Source organism: Anolis sagrei, chromosome 2 (assembly GCF_037176765.1).
Source record: "Anolis sagrei isolate rAnoSag1 chromosome 2, rAnoSag1.mat, whole genome shotgun sequence".
Taxonomy (NCBI): Eukaryota; Metazoa; Chordata; class Lepidosauria; order Squamata; family Dactyloidae; genus Anolis; species Anolis sagrei.
In genome coordinates this window covers 221,603,853-221,626,019 of record NC_090022.1, presented here as the reverse complement: position 1 = coordinate 221,626,019, position 22,167 = coordinate 221,603,853, and the positions used below count along the sequence as shown (strand labels likewise).

General features: G+C 42.5%; 1 protein-coding gene across 2 annotated transcripts in view; it reads right to left on the bottom strand.

Moving 5' to 3' along the window:
* The window catches only part of PIP5K1B (phosphatidylinositol-4-phosphate 5-kinase type 1 beta), a 113,362-nt gene extending 109,075 nt beyond the window's left edge, over positions 1 to 4,287 (bottom strand). The window contains exon 1 of one of the 2 annotated variants that reach the window (XM_060762242.2): positions 3,695 to 4,287. The gene's annotated coding sequence lies outside the window, so the exon portion shown is untranslated. The remainder of the gene's footprint in view (positions 1 to 3,694) is intronic. The other variant, XM_060762243.2, reaches the window with a different exon arrangement.
* Between the last annotated feature and the right edge of the window lie 17,880 nt (positions 4,288 to 22,167).

The following is a 22,167-nucleotide window of genomic DNA, read 5'->3' as shown; positions in this document are numbered from 1 at the left end:
TAAGCACAATAAATATACCAAGGTGTGTTTTGCATACAGTAAAACAGAAAGCTCTCCTGTACCAATATACGCTGGTTCCAGGAAACAAAACTATTTTAAGCAAATAACCTTGGGATAATGCAAGGCAAAGATCATGATTTCTAGCAAAAAAAACTTCCTCTATGGGCAGCAGAATATTGAAAAAAAATTAAAACCCATCTGTGTAATGGCTTCAGCATTTCTCCATGCTTCAAAGCCCAGTCATGAGCACTGGATGTACTGGCCACAGTCCACAAATAGCATAAATGTATTTCTTTGGAATTGATATCAAGTGCAGCGTCCATTTTACTTATAAACATAAGTAAAATTCTTCTAGAATTTTAGATAACCCCAAGTCCCTTTGGGGAGAGGGGGAGGGATATAAATAAAGCTTTATTTATTATTATTATTATCATTTTCCTACTCCTTTTTCCTTCCTTATTCTTACTATTTAGAGCAGTGTTTCCCAACCTGAGGTCTGTGGGTTCTTTCTCCCACCCTGGACATTCCACAGATATATAAACCTCACTTGCCTAGTTTCCAACAGACCTCACAACCTCTGAGGATGCCTGCCATAGATGGGGGCAAAACGTCAGGAGAGAATGTTTCTGAACACGGCCATACAGCCCAGAAAAGTCACCAGTGGTCCACAAGAATGAAAATATGGTCCTCGACCTTACTATTACTAAACTGTTGCCTTGAAAGCACGTGGTAACAAAAACGACTGGTCTCACTGGTCTCGTGAAACCCTCTTAAGGTGCCGAGGCAACGGGGATGTCAGGAAGGGAGAGGCTGACTACCCACGAAAGACTGCTACCAGCACATCAGCTCTGGATTATTAAATATGGTTTTCTGTGGGTCAGTAGATGGAAACTACTGGATGGCATATGTTTGGTATCAGAAACTACAGCTGATGTGGTCTATCCAATGCAATTTTCTGAATCTGCACCCCAAATAACCAAACCAAATCTAAAGTTGACCAAAAACTGATTCGTAACTCCTTTGGTACTAATGCTGGAGAGTGGTCCCTGGTCATAGTGGTCCCTGATCAAAGTGATTCCTGATCAAAGTGGTCCCTGGTCAAAAAAAGGTTGGGAACCACTGATTTACTGGAAGAGACTAGATGAAGTAGTGTCAAATAATGAATTACACTAAAGCTAAGCATTTGTTTACATTTTAGATGCAAAACAATTCTAGCAGGTGTTCTTTTACTTACAAATAGTTCATTTCCATATTCATAACAGTCCTTCAGATCCTTCAACACAACATCCTGAAAATCTTTCCACATTGACATGTGTGTTACTGAACATCAGGAATGATTGCACGAGAGGAGATCTAGTCCTGAGCAGAGACTCATCCTTCTGGGAAACCAATCACACAGAGCATTTCATCTGATGTCCCAGTGCGTATCTAAGCCTTGTTTGATATAGACTATTAAAAAAGCGTCGATCATGAATAAAGGCAGGCGGCCTAGCCTGAACAGAGCTCTAACTGTTGCTCTTCCCCACAACGGGATGCTTGAGTGTATCAGAAGGGAAAACTGGGGAGAGGGTTGGGAAAGAACTTGCAATAAATGCCTTTTCTTACAGGAAGCCAAGACCACCTGCAGTGTCCTTTGCCAGTTAAGGACTCAGCAGGAAGCTCCTTTTTGGCAAGGAGGGATTAGAGGGGGAGAGTCTGCTGCTTCCACAGTACAAATTGTGGCATGTGCAAGTGTCGGAATGACTGTTCCACAGCACTGATTTTACTGTCTGCCACAAAACCACCCATCACAACAACCTCCCGCCACCCTGTAATTACTAGCTGCATCTGCCATACAAGTCGGGGGGCCCTGAAAATGGGTCTGAGCCCTGCAAAAGTGGACCAGGAATAAGAAAAGGGAGAATGTGTGCGTGTGATGGCACCCCCACATCCAGATTTTCAACCTGAGGTCATGGGCGCATCTACACTGCCATTGCCTTTCTCTTATTGTCCTGCTTCTCTCAACCCTGGTCTCCAAGAGACCTAGGATGTATCTGCACTACAGAACTAATGCACTTTGACAACACTGAACTGGTCATGGCTCACATACCTAGAATTGCGTGAGTTCGAACTTAATGAGGCACCAACAATGTTTGGCAGAGAAGGCTAAAGGGTTTGTAAAACTACAGCTGCTCTGATTCAATAGCATTGGACCATGGCAATCAAAGTGGAATCAAACCACAGTAATTCTACAGTGTAGATCAGGCATGGGCAAAGATCTGCCCTCCAGGTGTTTTGGACTTCAACTCCCACCATTCCTAACATTATTAGGCCCTACCCTTTTCCCCCTCACCTGCTTAAGTGGCTGAAGGGGAAAAGGAAGGGGCCTGAGGCTGAAGACCTTGTAAAACTACAGCTCCCAGGACCCCATAGCACTGAGCCAGGGAAGTTAAAAGTGTCCATTCTACGGTGCAGATACACCCTCTGAAACCAATGGCATGCAAACAATATTGTTTGGCACTCTTTGGTACAGAGGGCTGAAGACCTTCTAAAACTACAGCTCCCAGGACCCCATAGCACTGAGCCAGGGAAGTTAAAGCAGCATCCAACTGCATTTATTCTACATTGCAGATGCACCCTCTGAAACCAATGGCATGCAAACAATATTGTTTGGCACTCTTTGGTAAAGAGGGCTGTAGATCTTGTAAATCTCCAGCTCCCAGGATCACATAGCATTGAGCCAGTGAAGTTAAAGCAGTGTCTAACTGCATCCATCCTACAGTGCAGATGCACTCTCTGAAACCATAAAGCATCCTGCCAACTGCATGCAAGCAACATAGTTTGGCACTTTTTGGTATAAAGGGCTGAAGACCTTGTAAAACTCCCACTCCCAGAATCCCATAGTATTGATCCAGGGAAGTTAAAGCAGAGTTCAACTGCATCCATTCTACAGTACAGATGCACCCTCTGAAACCATACAACATAATACCAATGGCATGCAAACACGTAGTTTGGTACTCTTTGGTGAAGAGGGTTGAAGGCCTTGTAAAAACTACAGCTCCCAAGATCACATAGCATCCAGAAGTGTGGATGCACCTTCTGGAACCAATGGTGTGCAAACAATATTGTTTGGCACTCTTTGGTAGAGAGGGCAGTAAAACTACAGCTCCCAGGATCCCATTGCATTGATCCAGGGAAGTTAAAGCAGCGTCCAACTGCATCCATTCTACAGTGCAGATGCACCCTCTGAAACCATGCAGCATAATACCAATGGCATGCAAACAACAACACCTGTTCAATCTGGATCCCAAAACAAGAAGGAAACCCAGGGAGAAGGGGAGGCCAAGGAATCTTTCCTGTCGCACCTACACCGCAGGATGGATGCAGTTTGACCCCGCTTTAAGTGCCACGCATGGCTCAATGCTATGGAATCCTGGGGCTTGTAGTCTGGTGTGGCAGCAGCAGCAGGAGCACTCTTTTGGCAGAGCAGAGCCCTCCGTCAAACCACAATGCAATGATTCTCGAGCACCGAGCCAGGGCAGTTGCAGCGGTGTCGAAGTGCATTCATTCTACAGCGTAGATGCACCCAGGGACCGGTTCCCTCCAAAGGCACCAAAGGGGAGGGAAGCAGCCTCGGATCTTCTCGAGATCTCTTCCCCCCTAAAACCCTGCCAGCCCCGCGAGCTCCCTTCTTTCTCCTCCGGCACAAACCCACCTCCAGCAACCGGGCGCTTTGCCGCAAGCGACGCAGTCCCTAGGAAGGCGGGAAGGCGCGGGATGGACTCGCTTCAGGGGCCAAGGAAGGGCTGGCTTCTTTCCTCGCTTGCTTCTCGCCGGCCCAATTGCACCACGGTGGCTTCGCCTTGAAGCTGCGTCGCTCTGCCTGCTGCTGCTTCCCCCAAAAAGGTGTCTCTGGGCAGGTTGCAAAGCGAGGTCCACGTCTCCTCGGGGCTTTCCCCCTTCCAGAAGCTCACCTGGCTTTTCCTCCGCACTGCAAGCAGCCTTTCCTCCCTCTTTGCAGGCCAGAGAGAGAGAGAGAGAAAGACGGAGGGAGACCCAAAACCGCGCTGCTGCTGCTGCTCCTGCTGCTGCTCCTGCCTTGGTTGGCTGAGGCCCCTCCCGCCGCCCGGCTCTTGCTCTTCCCCTTCCTTCCTTCCTTGCTTGCTTCCTTCCTTTCTTCCCTCCCACCGCTCCTTCTGGACGCAGAGCCTTCCTCCTCCTCCTCCTCTGAATCCCCTCCTTTGCTGGAGACTCAACGTGGGCTGCCTTCAAGGGCCCCCTCCCCGAGCTCAAAGGAGAAAGGACATTCTGCCAGCGTCTACACTGGGGAATGGATGCAGCTCAATGCTGGCTGGGGAATCCTGGGAGTGGGAGTTTTTGACAAGCTCTGGGTCTAAGCTGGCGCTTCCCTGCCCAGTTTACAAAGGTTATGATGCCATAGCACTGAGCCATTGCAGTTAAAGGGGGATCAACTACATTCCTCTACAGCAGGCATGGGCAAACTTCAGCCCTCCAGGTGTTTTGGACTTCCAACTCCCACAATTCCTAACAGCCTACCAAGTGTGGTCCAGATCCGTCATTGGTGGACTTCAGAATGCCGTGGATATTGGGTGAACTGAAACTCCCACTGAGTGATTCACTCCCCCCCCCCCAACCCTTGCAGTACGTTCTGTTGGTCACCATGGTTGTGTGTGCCAAGTTTGGTCCAGACCCATCATTGGTGGGCTTCAGAGTGCTCTCTGAATGCAGGGTGAACTATAATTCTCACCAGGTGGGTCAGTCCCCCCCCCCTACAAATCCCTTCAGGATGTTCTGTTGGTCACCAGGGCTCTGTGTGCCAAGTTTGGTCCAGACCCATCATTGGTGGGCTTCAGAGTGCTCTCTGCATTCAGGGTGAACTATAACTCCCACCAGGTGTGTCAGTCCCCTCACAAATCCCTCCAGAATGTTCTGTTGTTTACCATGGCTCTGTGTGCCAAGAAGACAAACAAATGGGACAAAGAGGCAAAGAAGAGAGTAGTGTATAGTTGTGGCTGAGCACTTGTTTATTATTTATTATATTTTGTTTGTGTGAGAGGCTTATATGAGGCTTGACTTTTAAAATGCTGTTTGTATGTGACACTTTACTGTGCAACCCAATACTGTACTGTATTCAGCTCCAATATGTTCTTCAGCCATCTTCCTGTAGAATATCTTCACTTCAGTAATTTGACACGTCTTTATTGTAAGAATTGAAAAAAGAAATATTTATTTACTGATTCACAGGCACACAAAGCATATTGGTTACACAGTATTTCTCTTCACAGTATTTCTTGGATATTGTTACAATCAACTTTGATTATTACGAACACTTTAAACTGTTACTATATAACATTCAGAATGGCTTATCTTATGCCAACTTGGTTTAGTAACTTCCTTTTACTTTAAAATGCAATTCTTTCTCAGTCTCCTGACTGGGTCACTTTAATCTTGTAGTTTCTTTACTTTATCAATAGGTTAACTGTAAATTTATTTCTCAAAGAACACTTTTCTTCTCAGTCCCACTTACTGATACTTATGCACAGACTATCCTTTTATTTACTTCAGTCCTGCCACTTAAGTCACAATATAATACGGGGAATTTCTTTCCTCTAGCTCACAAGCTAGATTCTAATTCCACAATGGTTCCTTTAGGTAGGTAAAGGTAGTCCCCTGACATCAAGTCCAGTCATGTCTGACTCTGGGGTGTGGTGCTCATCTCCATTTCTAAGCCAAAGAGCCAGCGTTGTCCGTAGACACCCCCAAGGTCATGTGGCCGGCATGACTGCATGGAGCGCCGTTACCTTCCCGCCGGAGCGGTACCTATTGATCTACTCACATTTGCATGTTTTCGAACTGCTAGGTTGGCAGAAGCTAGGGCTGACAGCGGAAGCTCACGCCGCTCCCCGGAATCGAACCTGCGACCTTTCGATCAACAAGCTCAGCAGCTCAGTGCTTTAACCCACTGCGCCACCAGGGACTCCCATGGTTCCTTTAACACTTTAAATATCAAGGCTGAAAACTTTAACTAAGAATAGGAACCTCCTCCACCTTTTACATAGCTAGAGACCCAGCTAAAGACTATCCCAAATTTTAAAATGTCCACTCTTCTGTTATCAATTAGCTCCACCCCTTTTCCTCCGAGCTTTGCTGAAATGGATACATTTCTACTGCAGGAGTTTTGCTACCATGGCAACGCATCAACCAATCAGCTGTAGCTAAGGCTGGTCTGTGCTTGCCATATACTAACATTAATAAATACATTCATAATTAGATATTTCGTTACAGTGGGTTTCAGAATGCTTCTGGATGCAAAGTGACCTACAACTTCCACACAGGTGGATCAGTCCCTCCAGAAACCCCTCCAGTATGTTCTGTTGGTCCTAAGGTTTCTGTGTGCTGAGTTTGGTCCAGATCTGTCATTGGTGGGGTTCAGAATGCTCTCTGGATGTAGGGTGAACTGTAGCTCCCACCTGGGTGGGTCAGTCCTCCCCCCAAAAAAACCCCCCAGTATGTCATGGGGGTGTCAGTGTCACAAGTTTTGTCCAGGTCCGTCACTCGTGGGGGTTGCAGTGGTCTGTGGAAGTGGGAACCAATAGGAAAGCTGCAGGAAGCATCACTGCACCACTGCTCATAAACATACATACAAACATTAGCTTTTATTATATAAATAGAATAGAATATAGATATATAAATAGGCAGTCCCTGAGTTACAAACATCCGATTTACAAATGACTCATGGTTAAGAATGGGGGTGAGAACAGGAAGTGAGAGAAATCTACCCCTAGGAAAGGAAATTCACTCTTGGAAGAGTTATCATGGAGAAAAGGTCTCTCTACTGAAGCTGTATCACCAATACTTGTTTCAACAAGCCTTTTTTTTTTCAAAATCCAATGGGATTTTGAGGTGAAATCTGAACAGGCAGCAAATCAACCACCACAGAGTGGTTAACCCTTCCCTATACTACCCAAAGGTGTGGCGGGGTGGGTGGGTGGGTGGTGGAGTTCCACTTAAAAATGTACCTGTTCCAGCTTACAAAGTGGTGACTAGCTGTGTGTGTGAGTGTGTGAGAGAGTATAGCTACTGTTATCCTCCAGTCATAGCGGCCTTGCTATGTGTGGGGATTCTGGGAGGAATAATCCAAAAAAGTAATTTCCAAGTTGCTCTCCTGTGCAAGTACAAGTAGTCTGCTCCCAGACAACTTTAACCCAAAAGTCACCTACCATTCATTTGATTTGTGTGAATTGATTGTAAAATAAATATCTTATAAACAATTCTGAATGTTGCTGTTGCAACAGAAGGATGGAGTATAATATATTCTAGTTGCAGTAAACAAATTAAGGAAAGAGCTGGTTTGCCTCTGGCACATCCTCATTCCAAATTACTGTTCTTTATACCTTAACAGAAGCCCCATTTCAGGAAGGTGCAAGACTGTGGAGTGGTGTCAGTTTTGAATTGCACTCTTCTAGTATTTTTCCTCCATCCAGTTTTAGACTAACTTTTATAGCTCCTTTTGAACTGTGTATTTTCTCCTTAGAGGAATGTCTGTCAAGGGAACATTACAGTGGAAATGAAAATGTACACTAATTACTATTTACCCTGCTTGAAGAAACTTTAGGCAGAAGATATAGGGCATGTTTATGGAGTACCCATATTCTCCAAGGCATTTCTCCTTAGACAAGAGCAAGGAAAAACAAATATTGTCCACTTCTAGAGCTCAAGAACAGGTGCAAAGAGATAAACAGGAACTATAATATGGAGAGTGCCTGATAGAACCAAATCTATCAAGGCAGAAACAGCTGACTGAAGCGAATAGTCATAGAGACTAAGACAACCCCTATGAGTTTGGTGCTGTCTGATGGAAGGTTGTATCAAATCCTGACCCGAATCGGTCCCTTTGCCTTCCAGCAATGGCAACTTAGAAGTGGTCATTACAACTGTTCCCATGGTCACACCCACAAAGAGTCCAAAACTCTTAAGGCAGCTGTGTTGGCACATATCAATAAACCAGTTCTTCCAGTTTTCAGGTTAAATCTACCATTAAGCCTATCTAGAGCCAAGAAAGTACAATCCGGTGTAGTGTCAAAAGATCAACCCTAAAAAGGAATAGCATGTGATTTTGAGCTATTTCTGCCCCAGGAACAAATCTTACCTAAAGTCAATGGACTCTAATTACACTCCACAATATTTTGTGTTACAAAGCAATAGCTCACAACAATATAATGTTTATAGTAAAGGTAAAGGTTTTTCCCTTACATTAAGTCTAGTCGTGTCCGACTCTGGGGTGTGGTGCTCATCTCCATTTGTAAGCTGAAGAGCCGGCATTGTCCATAGACACCACCTGGCCAGCATGACTGCATGGAGATCCTATAATGTTTATAGGAGAACCCATTCACTCTACTCCACAGGGAACAGGGAAACCTTAGGAAGTACACATTTGAAAGCCCCAGTGCTTTGACTTTGCTAGTCCTGACTGCATTAAACTATTGCTGTTTGAATCCCATTGGAAAGCTGAGAGTCTTTGCAGATATCTCAGGCCCCATTGACGTAAACACATGTGAATCTACACTGTCATATAATGCAGCTCAATGCAGTTAAACTGCATTCTACGGCAGTGTAGACGTGACCTCATAGTGTATCTACACTGTAGAATCAATGCAGTTTAGCACCACTTTAAACTGTTACGTAATTGTGGGAATTGCAGTTTTACAAAGTCTTTAGTCTCTTCTGCCTAAGAGTGGTGGTGTCTTGCCAAAGTACAAATCTCTGAATGCTATAACATTGAGCCATAGTAGAGTGGTGTCAAACTGCATTATTTCTGCAGTATGGTTGCAGCTTCATTTTCCTCTTCTACTTTTTCAACTTGTAGCAGCTCTTCATACCATGGATTACACTTGTGCAACTAGTGTAATCCATGGTATGAAGAGCTGCTACAAGTTACACTTGTGCAACTAGGAGCCCCCGGTGGTGCAGTGGGTTAAACCCCTGTGCCGGCAGGACTGAAGACCAACAGGTCGCAGGTTTGAATCCGGGGAGAGGCAGATGAGCTCCTTCTATCAGCTGCAGCTCCTCATGCGGGGACATGAGTGAAGCCTCTCACAAGGATGATAAAACATCAAATCATCCGGGCATCCCCTGGGCAACGTCCTTGCAGACGGCCAATTCTCTCACACCAGAAGCGACTTGCAGTTTCTCAGGTCACTCCTGACACGACAAAAAAAAAACTTGTGCAACTAGGGCCTCATCTACACTTTCATATAAAATCCAGATTATCTGCTTTGAACTGGATTATATGATAATGTAGACACATATAATCCAGTTCAAAGGAGACAATCTGAATCCAGCCTAGGTAATTTTAGACTGTAGGTGTAATGGTTTTACAGAGCTCTTCTGTCTATATCTGCTTGTATTACTTAAGCTGTGAAACACAGAACTAATGTTTATCTTCCACCACCCACTGCAATTCCTTGATTTATAGCTGCTTCTACATTTGTAGGTATGTTAGAGCTAAATAAATAAGAAAAACAGTTTGCCAGCCATAATAAACAAACAATTACTCTGAGCTTGTGTAATTTTGCACTTTAAACTGATATTGTACTTTCATGATGACAGGAACAAATTGGAGTTTGCTTCTGTAACCCTGATGTGAGACCCACTTAACTTTGGAACAAGCACTGTTTTATTGTACAGAGGATAATGATCGGGTATCACTGTGTGTATGCCCAACCACCCACTTCTAAAACAAAACAGGAGTGAAAACAGAAAAGGAAAGTAAGCACTGGAACAGCATTTCCTTCTTTGGCCAAAAGATGAAAGTAGATGCATCTCCCTCTTGTCATGATGACCATTTTTTTTATGATGATGACCATTTTGGATTGTGAGGAGTGTAGTCTTTTCGTGAACATGCATGAGTCCCAGCATATTGTTTCTCAGCGTCCAGATTTGTATTCTCCTTTTTCCTTGCTTCTTCTAGTCAATTAATGCCTCTAGTTTATTTCCCTTCCAATACATACTAGGCACATCCTTTCGAGAAAACTTAATATTGGCAGTAGTTTAATATACAATGTGCAGGATAATCTTAAACATCAGTTGTGTAGTATTATCCAAACAGGGGTGGGGCCCCATCTGCACTGACCATTTAATGCAGTTCAAAGCTAGCTTCAAACTGTGGAGCCAGACAACAAACTTCCGTTAAAGGATGCAAAAGAAAGCCCAGTGCTCTGTGGTTTGTGTCATCGCCTTCCTCAAACTGGCTTCAGGATTTCCTATGTAAACATCTGCCCACCCTGGGGATCACAACCAGATACAGTGAAGACATCTGCCCTTGAGCTTTGCTACTCTGCTGCTGAGTATTCATGCCCGCGCAAAAACAGTGGATGTGGCTCTTAATGAGACATGCCACATTATTATGGGGTGTATGCACTCTACACTACTGGAGAAATTACCCTGTTTAGCCGATATTGCACCACCTGACATCCGCCGGGAAGTAGCAACCAATAGTAAAAGGATGAAGACAGTGACATCTCCGGCCCATCCCCTGTTTGGATATCAGCCAGCATGCCAATGCTTTAAATCAAGAAATAGCTTTCTAAGGTATACAGAGATGCTGACAGGAACACCTCAGCAAGTGAGAGTCCAAAAGTGGCAGGCTAAAACCCAGAACCTCAATCAATGGCTGATACCAAATGAGAGACTCCCTCCTGGGCACACAGAAAACTGGGAAGGCACTGAACAGACTGTGTTCTGGGACCATGAGATGCAGAGCCAACCTTAAGTAATGGGACCACAAAGTGAAGTCCACGACATATGAGTGTGAAGAAGAGCAAACTGCAGACCACCTATTACAATGCAACCTGAGCCCTGCCACAAGCAACACCAGAGGCACTGGTCAAAGGACATTTAATAGAATGCCAAGTTTACAAACTTTGTGGAGTTTTTTGTTTTTTGTTTTAAATACAATGCAACTGTTTGGTTCATTCCTGATACCATAAATAAATAATCCACACAGCAAAATACTTGCTTCAACTGTATTAAATGGCCAGTGTAGATGGGGTCAGGGGCTGTAGACAACAACTACAGACTACTGAAGCTAAAAAGACAGAGTGGGTATGAGATGAAGATGAAAGCTTGACATTTTTAGTTCAAGCTAATAATACAGTACTTTCATCAGTACCATTTATCCTTACTTCGTCTTCTATATGAAGAAGAACAAAAGCAGCACTACATAATTGTCATATGACATGTCATTGAGGACACAAGTAGGAAGCTTTATCACTCAATTTTTCCCTCTTGGGGGAAAAGTCAAGATGTGCCAAAGAGACTAGAGATATTCTTGGTAGAAAACCTGTTCCGCATGTGAAAGGAGATCCCAGATTCAGCTCCCAGCATCTCTAGGCAGGGCAGGAACAATTCTTGCTTAGAGGATGACTCCTCTACCATTAAGTGCCAACAGTGCTGGGTACAATGGACAAAAAAATCTGCTTCAATGCAGTATACAGAAGTTTAATATTTTCCTAATAGCCAGTGGATAATTTTTAATGCAGTTTGAGCATTGAGCCCGGGTGGCGCAATAGGTTAAACTCCTTTGCCAGTAGTACTGCTGACCGACAGGTCAGCGGTTTGAATCCAGGGAGAGTGGGGTGAGCTCCCATCTGTCAGCTCCAGCTTCCCATGTGGGGACATGAGAGAAGCCTCCTACAGGATGATAAAACATCAAACATCCAGGCGTTCCCTGGGCAACGTCCTTGCAGACAGCCAATTTTCTCACATCAGAAGCGGCTCGCAATTTTTCAAGTTGCTCCTGACACCAAAAAACCAAAACAAAATAAAACAAAACATAAAAGTAATTAAAAGAGGTGTGGGGGGGGGGGGGAAGGAAAAGCAATGAAAAGGAAACTTACCCTGAAGAAAAATTAGAGAAGTAAAGACTATTGATGGATTTATGAGTTCAAGTCCCCAGGACCAGATCAACTACACCCAAGAGTATTGAAGGAACTAGCGGAAGTCATTTCGGAACCATTGGCAACCATCTTTGAGAGTTCTTGGAGAACGGGAGAAGTTCCAGCAGATTGGAGGAGGGCCAATGTGGTCCCAATCTTCAAGAAGGGAAAAAAGGACGACCCAAACAACTACCGTCCGGTCAGCCTCACGTCGATACCGGGCAAGATTCTGGAAAAGATTGTTAAGGAAGTGGTCTGCAAACACTTAGAAACAAATGCAGTCATCGCTAATAGTCAACATGGATTTATCAAAAACAAGTCATGTCAGACTAATCTGATCTCTTTCTTCGATAGAGCTACAAGCTGGGTAGATGCGGGGAATGCCGTGGATGTAGCGTACCTGGATTTCAGTAAGGCCTTCGACAAGGTCCCCCATGACCTTCTGGCAAGGAAACTAGTCCAATGTGGGCTAGGCAAAACTACGGTGAGGTGGATCTGTAATTGGTTAAGTGGACGAACACAGAGAGTGCTCACCAATGCTTCCTCTTCATCTTGGAAAGAAGTGACGAGCGGAGTGCCGCAGGGTTCCGTCCTGGGCCCGGTCCTGTTCAACATCTTTATTAATGACTTAGATGAAGGGCTAGAAGGCATGATCATCAAGTTTGCAGACGACACCAAATTGGGAGGGATAGCCAATAGTCCAGAGGACAGGAGCAGAATTCAAAACGATCTTGACAGATTAGAGAGATGGGCCAAAACTAACAAAATGAAGTTCAACAGTGACAAATGCAAGATACTCCACTTTGGCAGAAAAAATGAGATGCAAAGATACAGAATGGGGGACGCCTGGCTCGAGAGCAGTACGTGTGAAAAAGATCTTGGAGTCCTCGTGGACAACAAGTTAAACATGAGCCAACAATGTGATGTGGCGGCAAAAAAAGCCAATGGGATTTTGGCCTGCATCAATAGGAGCATAGTGTCTAGATCTAAGGAAGTAATGCTACCTCTCTATTCTGCTTTGGTTAGACCACATCTGGAATATTGTGTCCAATTCTGGGCACCACAATTCAAGAGAGATATTGACAAGCTGGAAAGTGTCCAGAGGAGGGCGACTAAAATGATCAAGGGTCTGGAGAACAAGCCCTATGAGGAGCGGCTTAGGGAACTGGGCATGTTTAGCCTGAAGAAGAGAAAGCTGAGAGGAGATATGATAGCCATGTATAAATATGTGAGAGGAAGCCACAGGGAGGAGGGAGCTAGCTTGTTTTCTGCTTCCTTGGAGACTAGGACACGGAACAATGGCTTCAAACTACAAGAAAGGAGATTCCATCTGAACATTAGGAAGAACTTCCTGACTGTGAGAGCCGTTCAGCAGTGGAACTCTCTGCCCCGGAGTGTGGTGGAGGCTCCTTCCTTGGAAGCTTTTAAGCAGAGGCTGGATGGCCATCTGTCAGGGGTGATTTGAATGCAATATTCCTGCTTCTTGGCGGGGGGTTGGACTGGATGGCCCATGGGGTCTCTTCCAACTCTTTGATTCTATGATTCTATGATTCTATGATTCTATGATTCCCTGTCCTGAATGAACTGATTAGTAACACGGAAGGTTAAAAATACATATTCCTGTAGAATAGATAGACCATAGCAAGCAGCCATATAGTGATGTATTCAAAACAAAGTCTCACTGCGTCCCATCCACCCAGTAACTTTAATTTCTATCAGAGTTTGGATATGTTGCCTTCTTTCAGATATTCCCTCACCTTGCAACGGTGAACAGGACTGTCATATTGAGGAGGGGACATGCTTGTTTTCTGCTGCTCTAGAGACTAGGACATGGAGCAATGGATTCAAACTGCAGGAAAAGAAATTCCAGCTAAACATGAGGAAGAACTTCCAGATGGTTAGAGCTGGAATAGGTTACCTTGGAGTGTGATGGAGTCTCTTTTTAGAGTCTCCTTCTCTAGAGGTTTTTAAACAGAGGATGGATGGCCATGTGTTGGAAGTGCTTTGATTGTGTGTTCCTACATGGCAGAATGGGGTGGGCTGGATGGCCCTTGGGATCTCTTCCAACTCTAAGATTCTATACTTCTTCTCAAACCTAGTGTTAACCACCTAAGTTCTGCCAAGGCACATTCCTAGAGGTATCTATCCAGGACCAGAATCTGGATCTTTTTTAATAAAGGGCTGTGCTTGCTGGGATCAAAGTTGTAGCCTAAAAAGAGCATTTGTCCAACTTTTGTCTGGAACCCCTCTCTGTGAGAAGTCACCATTAAATGGAAACCAGTATATAAAATTTCCCAGTGTGTTTGGAAGTGTGTGTGTATATGTCTCTACAGTCACCTACTGAACCACTGCCAAGACATTACACTTGGAAGACCATCATACTCAGACACAAGTGATGAGCAATAATGATGGTGGTGGTGGTGGTGTGTATAACCATTGTAATATAGAATGTTACATTGGGACTTAGGTCCTGTAGTTTAAATTCCCATACAACAATGATAATCATTGGGTGATCGAAGAACATTTCTTCCTTCTCAGTCTGATCTACCATTAGAGTTTTGAGGATAAAATTGTGGAAAAAACAAAAGCTATGAGCCATTTGGAGAAAAGGTTGTATAGTATGACCCCTGTATCCATGGGGAGAATACATTCCCAGCCCCATTATGATACCCAAGGCTGTGATAATAGTGAACCCTATATTTTGACTATATTTGGGCTGGAAACATATCATATAATCACACCAGAGGACCCACAGAGGCCCCCAAACACTAAGTGGGGTGGACGTGTGTTTTTGGAGTGTGGGTAAGTAAAATTAAGTATGTCCAATCCATCGATAAAGGATGAAGTAAACCAGGACTTCTTAAACTTTTTTCACTCATAAACCCTTTCTGCCCAATAATTTTTATGTGATTCCAGGTTAGAAAATAGGCATAAAAACCAAACATTTACTGATAATAAATCAGCATTTGCATGGCTTGCAAAACACGCTGATTTTCTGTTTTGTATAGTATAGCTGAAGCATTTTCTGCAAAGTCCATTGTAAACACTGCATTATAAATAGGAGGCATTCAGAATCCTTTTACTGTTGCCAAAATTTTGTGACCCCAACATCGAGCTAAAGGGACCACATTTGAAGTTGGGACCCACAGTTTAAGAAACAGTGATCTAAACTATCTGAGGGCCCTTCCACACAGCCCTATATTCCAGAATATCAAGGCGGGCAATCCCACAATATCTACTTTGAACTGGATTATCTGAGCCCACACTCGGATAATGTGGGATTTTCTGCCTTGATATTCTGGGATATAGGGCTGTGTAGAAGGGCATTGAGTAGTAGGAGTAACAGATGCAATTTTCCAATAACACAATTCAAACATTTTCTGATGTTTCTTGCTTTTTTCTTTTCTTTCTTTCTTTTTTTTAGTAATAGAACTTGAAAGCCATGAAAGAGCAGATTCTTATTACGTACGCATGTTTGGATTTAAATTCTTTATCTACTCCTCAAGACAGCTCATGAAGCTTGCGCTAAAACGGCTTTCACAAGGGTATTTGTTGTTTAGTAATTACTAATAGTGATCAGGCTCTAGTAGGCATAATAAGCTTTACGCAATAGGGCTGTGCTTCTTATCATAATTGGACTTTGTACTTGCTGTCACAGAGCTGAGGCAAAAGAATTAAAGATAAATGTCACTGGAGGTTCAAGACGGAATACAAATTGTTCCTTTTGGCATAGGTTTAATAGTTGATGTCTTTGTTTTACCCAATTTGACCCCTGCTTAATTAAAAAAAATCAATGGGCCACTTTCCTTCTTTGGGGTATTTACAAGAAGTAAATACAAAATTAATTAAGCAAAACATACAACTGTACAGGACGAATCCTGCCTCCCCTTCCTTCATTTGTCAACATTGTTTTTCAATCACGCCTAGTTTTTGTGTGTGACATAATTCCTTAGAAAACAACAGCATTATTTCAAGATGCTGAGCTCCATGCCTCAGGCCTTGAAAACATGTCTCAAGTCCAGTTGAATACAAAAGATTTTTTGAGAAAGGCCTCCAATAGACCTATGGCTGTGATCGATAACCCACTTTCTCTGGATGTTGATGAGACTTATCCAGAGAGAACAGCTTGTGGACTGCAGCCAAATATTGCTCATAGCATTCTTGTTTATTGCAGTACAATGGCAAGAGGTGGAATGTGAAGAGTCTCCAGGAGGTTCCCGTCATCTTTGGACTTTTAACTTTATGCCACTAAAATATGCAGTAAATATGAAAGTGGTGACTACTTCTGTTTCTGTTATAAAAATGAAATTGATAAGTTTTGAGAAAATTACTGCCACCACATTTATCAAGAATTTTGACTTTGTATTTATTTTGGGGTTTGTTGCAATGTTAGTCAAATTTAATAAAACCAATAAAGAAGCTTCCCTCTCCAAGATGTTACAACTGATTACCTTTCGCTTTTCAGTGCACAGTCAATACAAAGTGTTATCAGGACACGATTGCCTCCGCTAGCAATGTTATCTAATAGCAGACTTTAATCCTATTTAGTGTTGCTTGAGATTTTCTTGGTTTCGGTTATATTGTAAGCTGCCTTGGGTGGCTGCTTCTTAGGTGATTAAAATGAATTTGTAAATAAAAAAATGAAAGTATAGAAAAAAATCTGCATAAAGTCAAAGAGGAAGTAGAAAAAGCAATTAAAGGTACAGTACATTGGTCACAATGTGTCTTTCCTAAGCAAGTTCTTAGCTGCAGTTAAAACATTCTTATTTTGTCCAAACCATAAATATATTAGCCAGGCTTCGACACAGTTGTTCTTGTGATGGATTTTTTCCATTAGTGGAAATAAAAGGAAGGAATACAATTCTCTTATCTTGACAGCAGCCTGTATGCTCTCAAAGCATGCTCCAGAAGGCTAAAAAGTCTTCAGAGAAACTTTTGAGGTAGTGCAACTTGGGGTAGTGCACCTTATGTCACAATAATATCAATAATAATAATAATAATAATAATAATAATAATAATAATGTATGCCCCACCCCTCTCCCCAAAGGGACTCAAGGCAGCTTACAACAATTCACAGATACAGAAGATAATATAAACAATAAACCAACGAGAACAGTAGACAATTATCACTACATAAAATTGCTGGACAATAGCAGGACTTAAAGTGCTTCTATGCTGTAGAATTAATGCAGCTTGACCTCACTTTAACGGGCATGGTTCAATGCATATTCAATGCATAACATATTAAGCCTTCTTTGCCAAACTCTTTGACAGGGAAGGCTTAAGAGCTTGCAAAACTACATTTCCCATGATTCTATAGCTTTGAGCCATGAGAGTTAAAGTGGTGTCAAACTGCATTAATCCTACAGTGTAGATTGGACCATTGTTCTAAACCCACTATGTAGATACTATTCAGATTTGCAATTGAGAAGTGAGAGCATTGAGGTCATTCAGGAATCTGCAATAAGTAGTTCATTGTCTCTGAAGCTGGATTCTCATCTAAATTGCCACTGACAGACCTATGTTCCATCAATACATCTAGTTAATTTTAATGCCAAGCAAGCTAGCAGTCATGTCTACATCTTGTGGTCTATCTATAAATGAATCATGCTCTGTGTGTAGTAGCTGATTCATTGAAACCTGAGCACAGAGTAAATCCTATTATGCCAATTACATGCCTCATATAATTTGAGACCAGAGTTTGTATCTTACAAATCAGCAGTGATGGAAGTGTTTTGATTACATACATTTGGATGTTGAGATTGCTGTTTACATCAGTATAATGTAACCAGGAGACATAGAAGGAATACAGTAAAATAGAATAGATCTAAGGTCTAGAGCAGAAGTTAACAACATTTTTTTACCAGGGACCACTTGACCAGGGACCACTTTGACCAAGGACCACTTGACCAAGGACTACTTCACCAGGGACCACTTTGACCAGTGACCACTCTCCATCATTAGTACTAAAAGGGTTACAAATCAGTTTTTGGTCAAATTTAAATATGGTTTGGCTATTTGGGGTGCCGATTTAAAAAATTGCATTGGATAGACCACATCAGCTCTATGGTGGAAATCATGACACGAGAAGTATTTATTCCAAAACAAGGATGAAGAGTCAAATTCAGTTTCAGATAAATTCTCAAAGGCCGATTTCAGAAGTGAGAGGCAAAGGGTAAGACACAGAAGGGCCTTTTCCCTTACATGCACATCAGTGCGCTAAGGTTTGTTTACTCACCATCCAGCCCACAAACTAGTTCATAGGATTTCCTATATAATCATCTGCACAGTGAAACCATTTCCTGCAATACCATATGGACAGTATAGATGTGCCCTGTGTTGTACAAGAGGCATTTTGGCCTTTGAAAATTGAGGAGAGGGCATCCATAGTTCAGACGTGGCTTGTCCCATGTTTTATTGTGAAATTTAAAGGAGCTTTTTTATTTTTCTGTCTGAATTTTAAAGGTACTGAATCTTCTCTTTCAAATAGGTAGCTCTTTCAAACCGTCTTAGGTCGCTCCTTAAAAACTTGGACTCAAACCCAAAGGGGAGTCATCATCCCACCAACATGGGAGCTGCCAGTTGCCACTGTAAAAACCTACAACAATGAAAAAATCGTGGAAGAGGACAGAAAGATCTGGAGGACTAGATGGAGATTTAGGGATCCAACCCTGTTCTAACATATTTTGAAAAGGATCTTTTTGAAAGTCGCTTGAAACAAGGTCTACCGTGGGAGAGCTGGACTTTTCCCACTGCAAATGGAAGAGATTTTTCCCTTTGCAGTTGGGGAAGAGGGGCACATCAGAAACTCTGGACTGGGAGAAAGCACCACACTGCCATATAATGCAGTTCCAAACTGCATTACAGGCATTCCCTGAGTTACAAACATCTGACGTACAAACAACTCATAGATAGAAACAGGGGTGAAATAAAAGGAAGGGATTTCCCTTCAGAAGGGAAATTTACGCCTGGTAACATTGTCATGGGAAAAGGTGTCTCCACTCAAGCTTTCTCCCTATCCTTCTTTCCACAACAAGCCACATTTTTCAAAATCTAATTATCAAAAGAACAGAAAGTGCGGTGAAATCTTTTGAACGGGTACAGACAACAAAGCAAATATTATAGGGGTTTTAACCCTTCCCTTAAGAACAGACAAGCAAGCTCCGAGGATTACCTGGGAAGGAACCCCACTGGAGCACTGCAGCACACCCAAATACCTGGGAGTCGCTCTGGACTGTGCTCTGACCTACAAGAAGCACCGCTTGAATATCAAGCAAAAAGTGAGTGCTAGAAACAATATCATATGAAAGCTGACTGCCACAACCTGGGGATCACAACCAGATACAGTGAAGATATCTGCCCTTGCGCTTTGCTACTCTGCTGCTGAGTACGCATGCCCAATGTGGAACACATCTCACCATACTAAAACAGTGGATGTGGCTCTTAATGAGACATGCCGCATTATCACAGTATTGCACCACCTGACATCCACCAGGAAGTAACAACAATAATGAAAGGACCAAGGCATTGACATCTCCGGTCCATCCTTTGTTTGGATATCAGCCAGCACGCCAATGCTTTAAATCAAGAAATAGCTTTCTAAGATCTACAGAGATACTCGCAGAAACACCTCAGCAAGTGAGAGTCTAAAAGTGGCAGGCTAAAACTCAGAACCTCAAGCCATGGCTGCTAGTGAATTAGAAAGTTTCCCCTGAGCACACAGAAGACTGGGCAGCTTGGAAGGTGTTGAACAGACTTCGCTCTGGCACCATGAGATGCAGAGTCAACCTTAAGAAATGAGGTCACAAAGTGGACTCCATGACATGTGAGAAGAGCAAACCACACTCTACTTATTACAATGCAGTCTGAGCCCTGCCACATGTACAATGGAGGACCTTCTTATAGCAACACCAGAAGCACTCCAAGTGGCTAGCTACTGGTCAAAGGACTTTTAGTATAATGCCAAGTTTTTTAAACTTTGATTTTTAAAAAATACATTAAAACTGTACCCTCGGTACAATCAATAAATACTGTAACCCTTTGCTATGCTATCCAAGGCTAAAACATATATATTTTTGGCTGGGATTATACTTAAAATGTACCTGTTCTGACTTGCATACAAATTCAATTTAAGAACAAATCTACAGAACTTATCTTGTTTGTAACTTGGGGACTACCTTGATATGGTTAAGTGTATAGACCCATATAATGGAGTTCAGAATTCAGATAGTAATTTTGGTAGATTCGCTGATTTTTGGAGCCACTTCCCATTGCTGTTACAGAAGCTACAGCAACTCTCTGGAGCAGGTTTCTTAGGGAACTGATGAGGGACAAGGGGACTGGCAAACAGTGTTGTTCTGCCACCTTCCTCAAGTGAAAGCAATATTCCACTGAATTCAAGGTGGGGTCCAATCCATTCTTCTAGATTTCCATCAAATGCATTGTCTCTTTTCCCCAACCTGACATCAGAAGTCAGCACTGACACAATGCACTGATGTCCTTTTGAGATTTCCAAACCTCATTGCTGCACTTGGCACCTAGCCATGTGTGTATAAAATGAAATGTGAAAACATGCTTGTTTGAAAAGATTGCACTTGTAACTTGCTTGTACCTGGGGCTGTCTTATTGATCTTCCATCCAATTTACTGATCAGGTCTCCCTACCCACTTAACCTCTGGTGGAGCAGAATTTTCAATGAGGCTACAAAGGAACACGCTTCAGCCTGAGCTGGCTGTGCTACCAAGATAAACAAAATGAAAATAAAAGCATAATGGCTGCATTCTTACACTGGAGACATTATTCTGTTTTTCTGGTGTGGGAGTAGACTCTGCACTGAAGCTTCTTACATTATCTGATGTGGAGGACCAGCTATTTTTCCCACCTATGTGCCAGGGATTAGCATGCCATTTCTGCCCATTGGCTACAATTGTTACTTTCCTTCCTGGAAGCTCTCTGGAGACCAAATACCGACAGATTGTGGACGATACCAATCCATTTTATGCAGCATTGTTCCACACCATTGGCAAATTATTACTATTTTGGGTCCTGAATGAGCAGATGTCTATAAGAAACACCTACGGTATATGTTTATTATTTAATCAATGCTGATCAGTCACAAAAATACAGAAAAGTGACAAAGCAGTGAAAGACAAAACTCCGGGGCATATGCTCCTGGCAAGATCGTGTAGTTTATTTGTAAGCAGGGAATGAAGGAGATCCTTGATTCTGAACATGGGCAATTCCAAGCAGGTTTGTGATAAACTATGGAATTAATTACTGTGCGATGTAGTAATGGTCACTAAGTTAGGTGTCTCTAAAAAAGAAATCAAAGCCATGTTATTCGAATAAGTAGATATATAAATCCCTTGCACCATAAAAAGGAGGAAGGAAGGGGGAGAAAAAAAAGTGTGACAGCACCTTTAACACTAATTTGTTTTTATTCTCACATGAGCTTTTGGAGATATAAACATACTTCAGCTGCAGTACAAGGTGATAATAAATGCTTAGGTATAAAGTATATTTAGACACCCAGTGTGGTGTAGTGGCTCAAATGTTAGACTATGATTGAAATCAGGGTTTGAATTACCCCTCAAAGATGGAAAGTTTGGAAACCCACTGGAAAACCTTGACCAAATCAGTCTCAAAGGAAGGCAATGGTGAATGTCTTCTGAACAAATCCTGTGATAAATTTGCCTTAGAGTCGTCATAGGTAGAATGACCTAAAGGCGCATAACAACAACAACAAAAAGGACTGCACAAATTAATTTGAGTATAGAGCAACGAGTGGCTATTTGATGTGATGAATATACTGTATTTATCTTTTAGTTACATTTATAATTTAATTATATTTTTAACTTTTGTATGATGAACTTGAAAAAGGTGGCTCATTTGTGGATTTCAGCACTTCAACTTTTCCAAACTCTGATCCCAGTTGCATCTCATAATATAGTGCTTCTCCAGAGAAAGGCAGAGATGGATACATTTTTTATTTTATTTTTGTTATGAAATATGTTTTAATCTGATTTTGAATCCTGAATTCATTTGATAGGTCAAAACCTTAGAAAGGAGAAGCCAAATGCAGTCACTTTTAAAATTTTGGTAAACTGATGTGGTCCCATGACCAGAAATACTAAAAGAATAGAGAGTTCATGATGAATGGGAGTTTTTTTTAAGTGAGATATTTAAACAGTTCCAGTAAAAAGGAAAAATGGGAAGTGTCTAAAGAAATCAG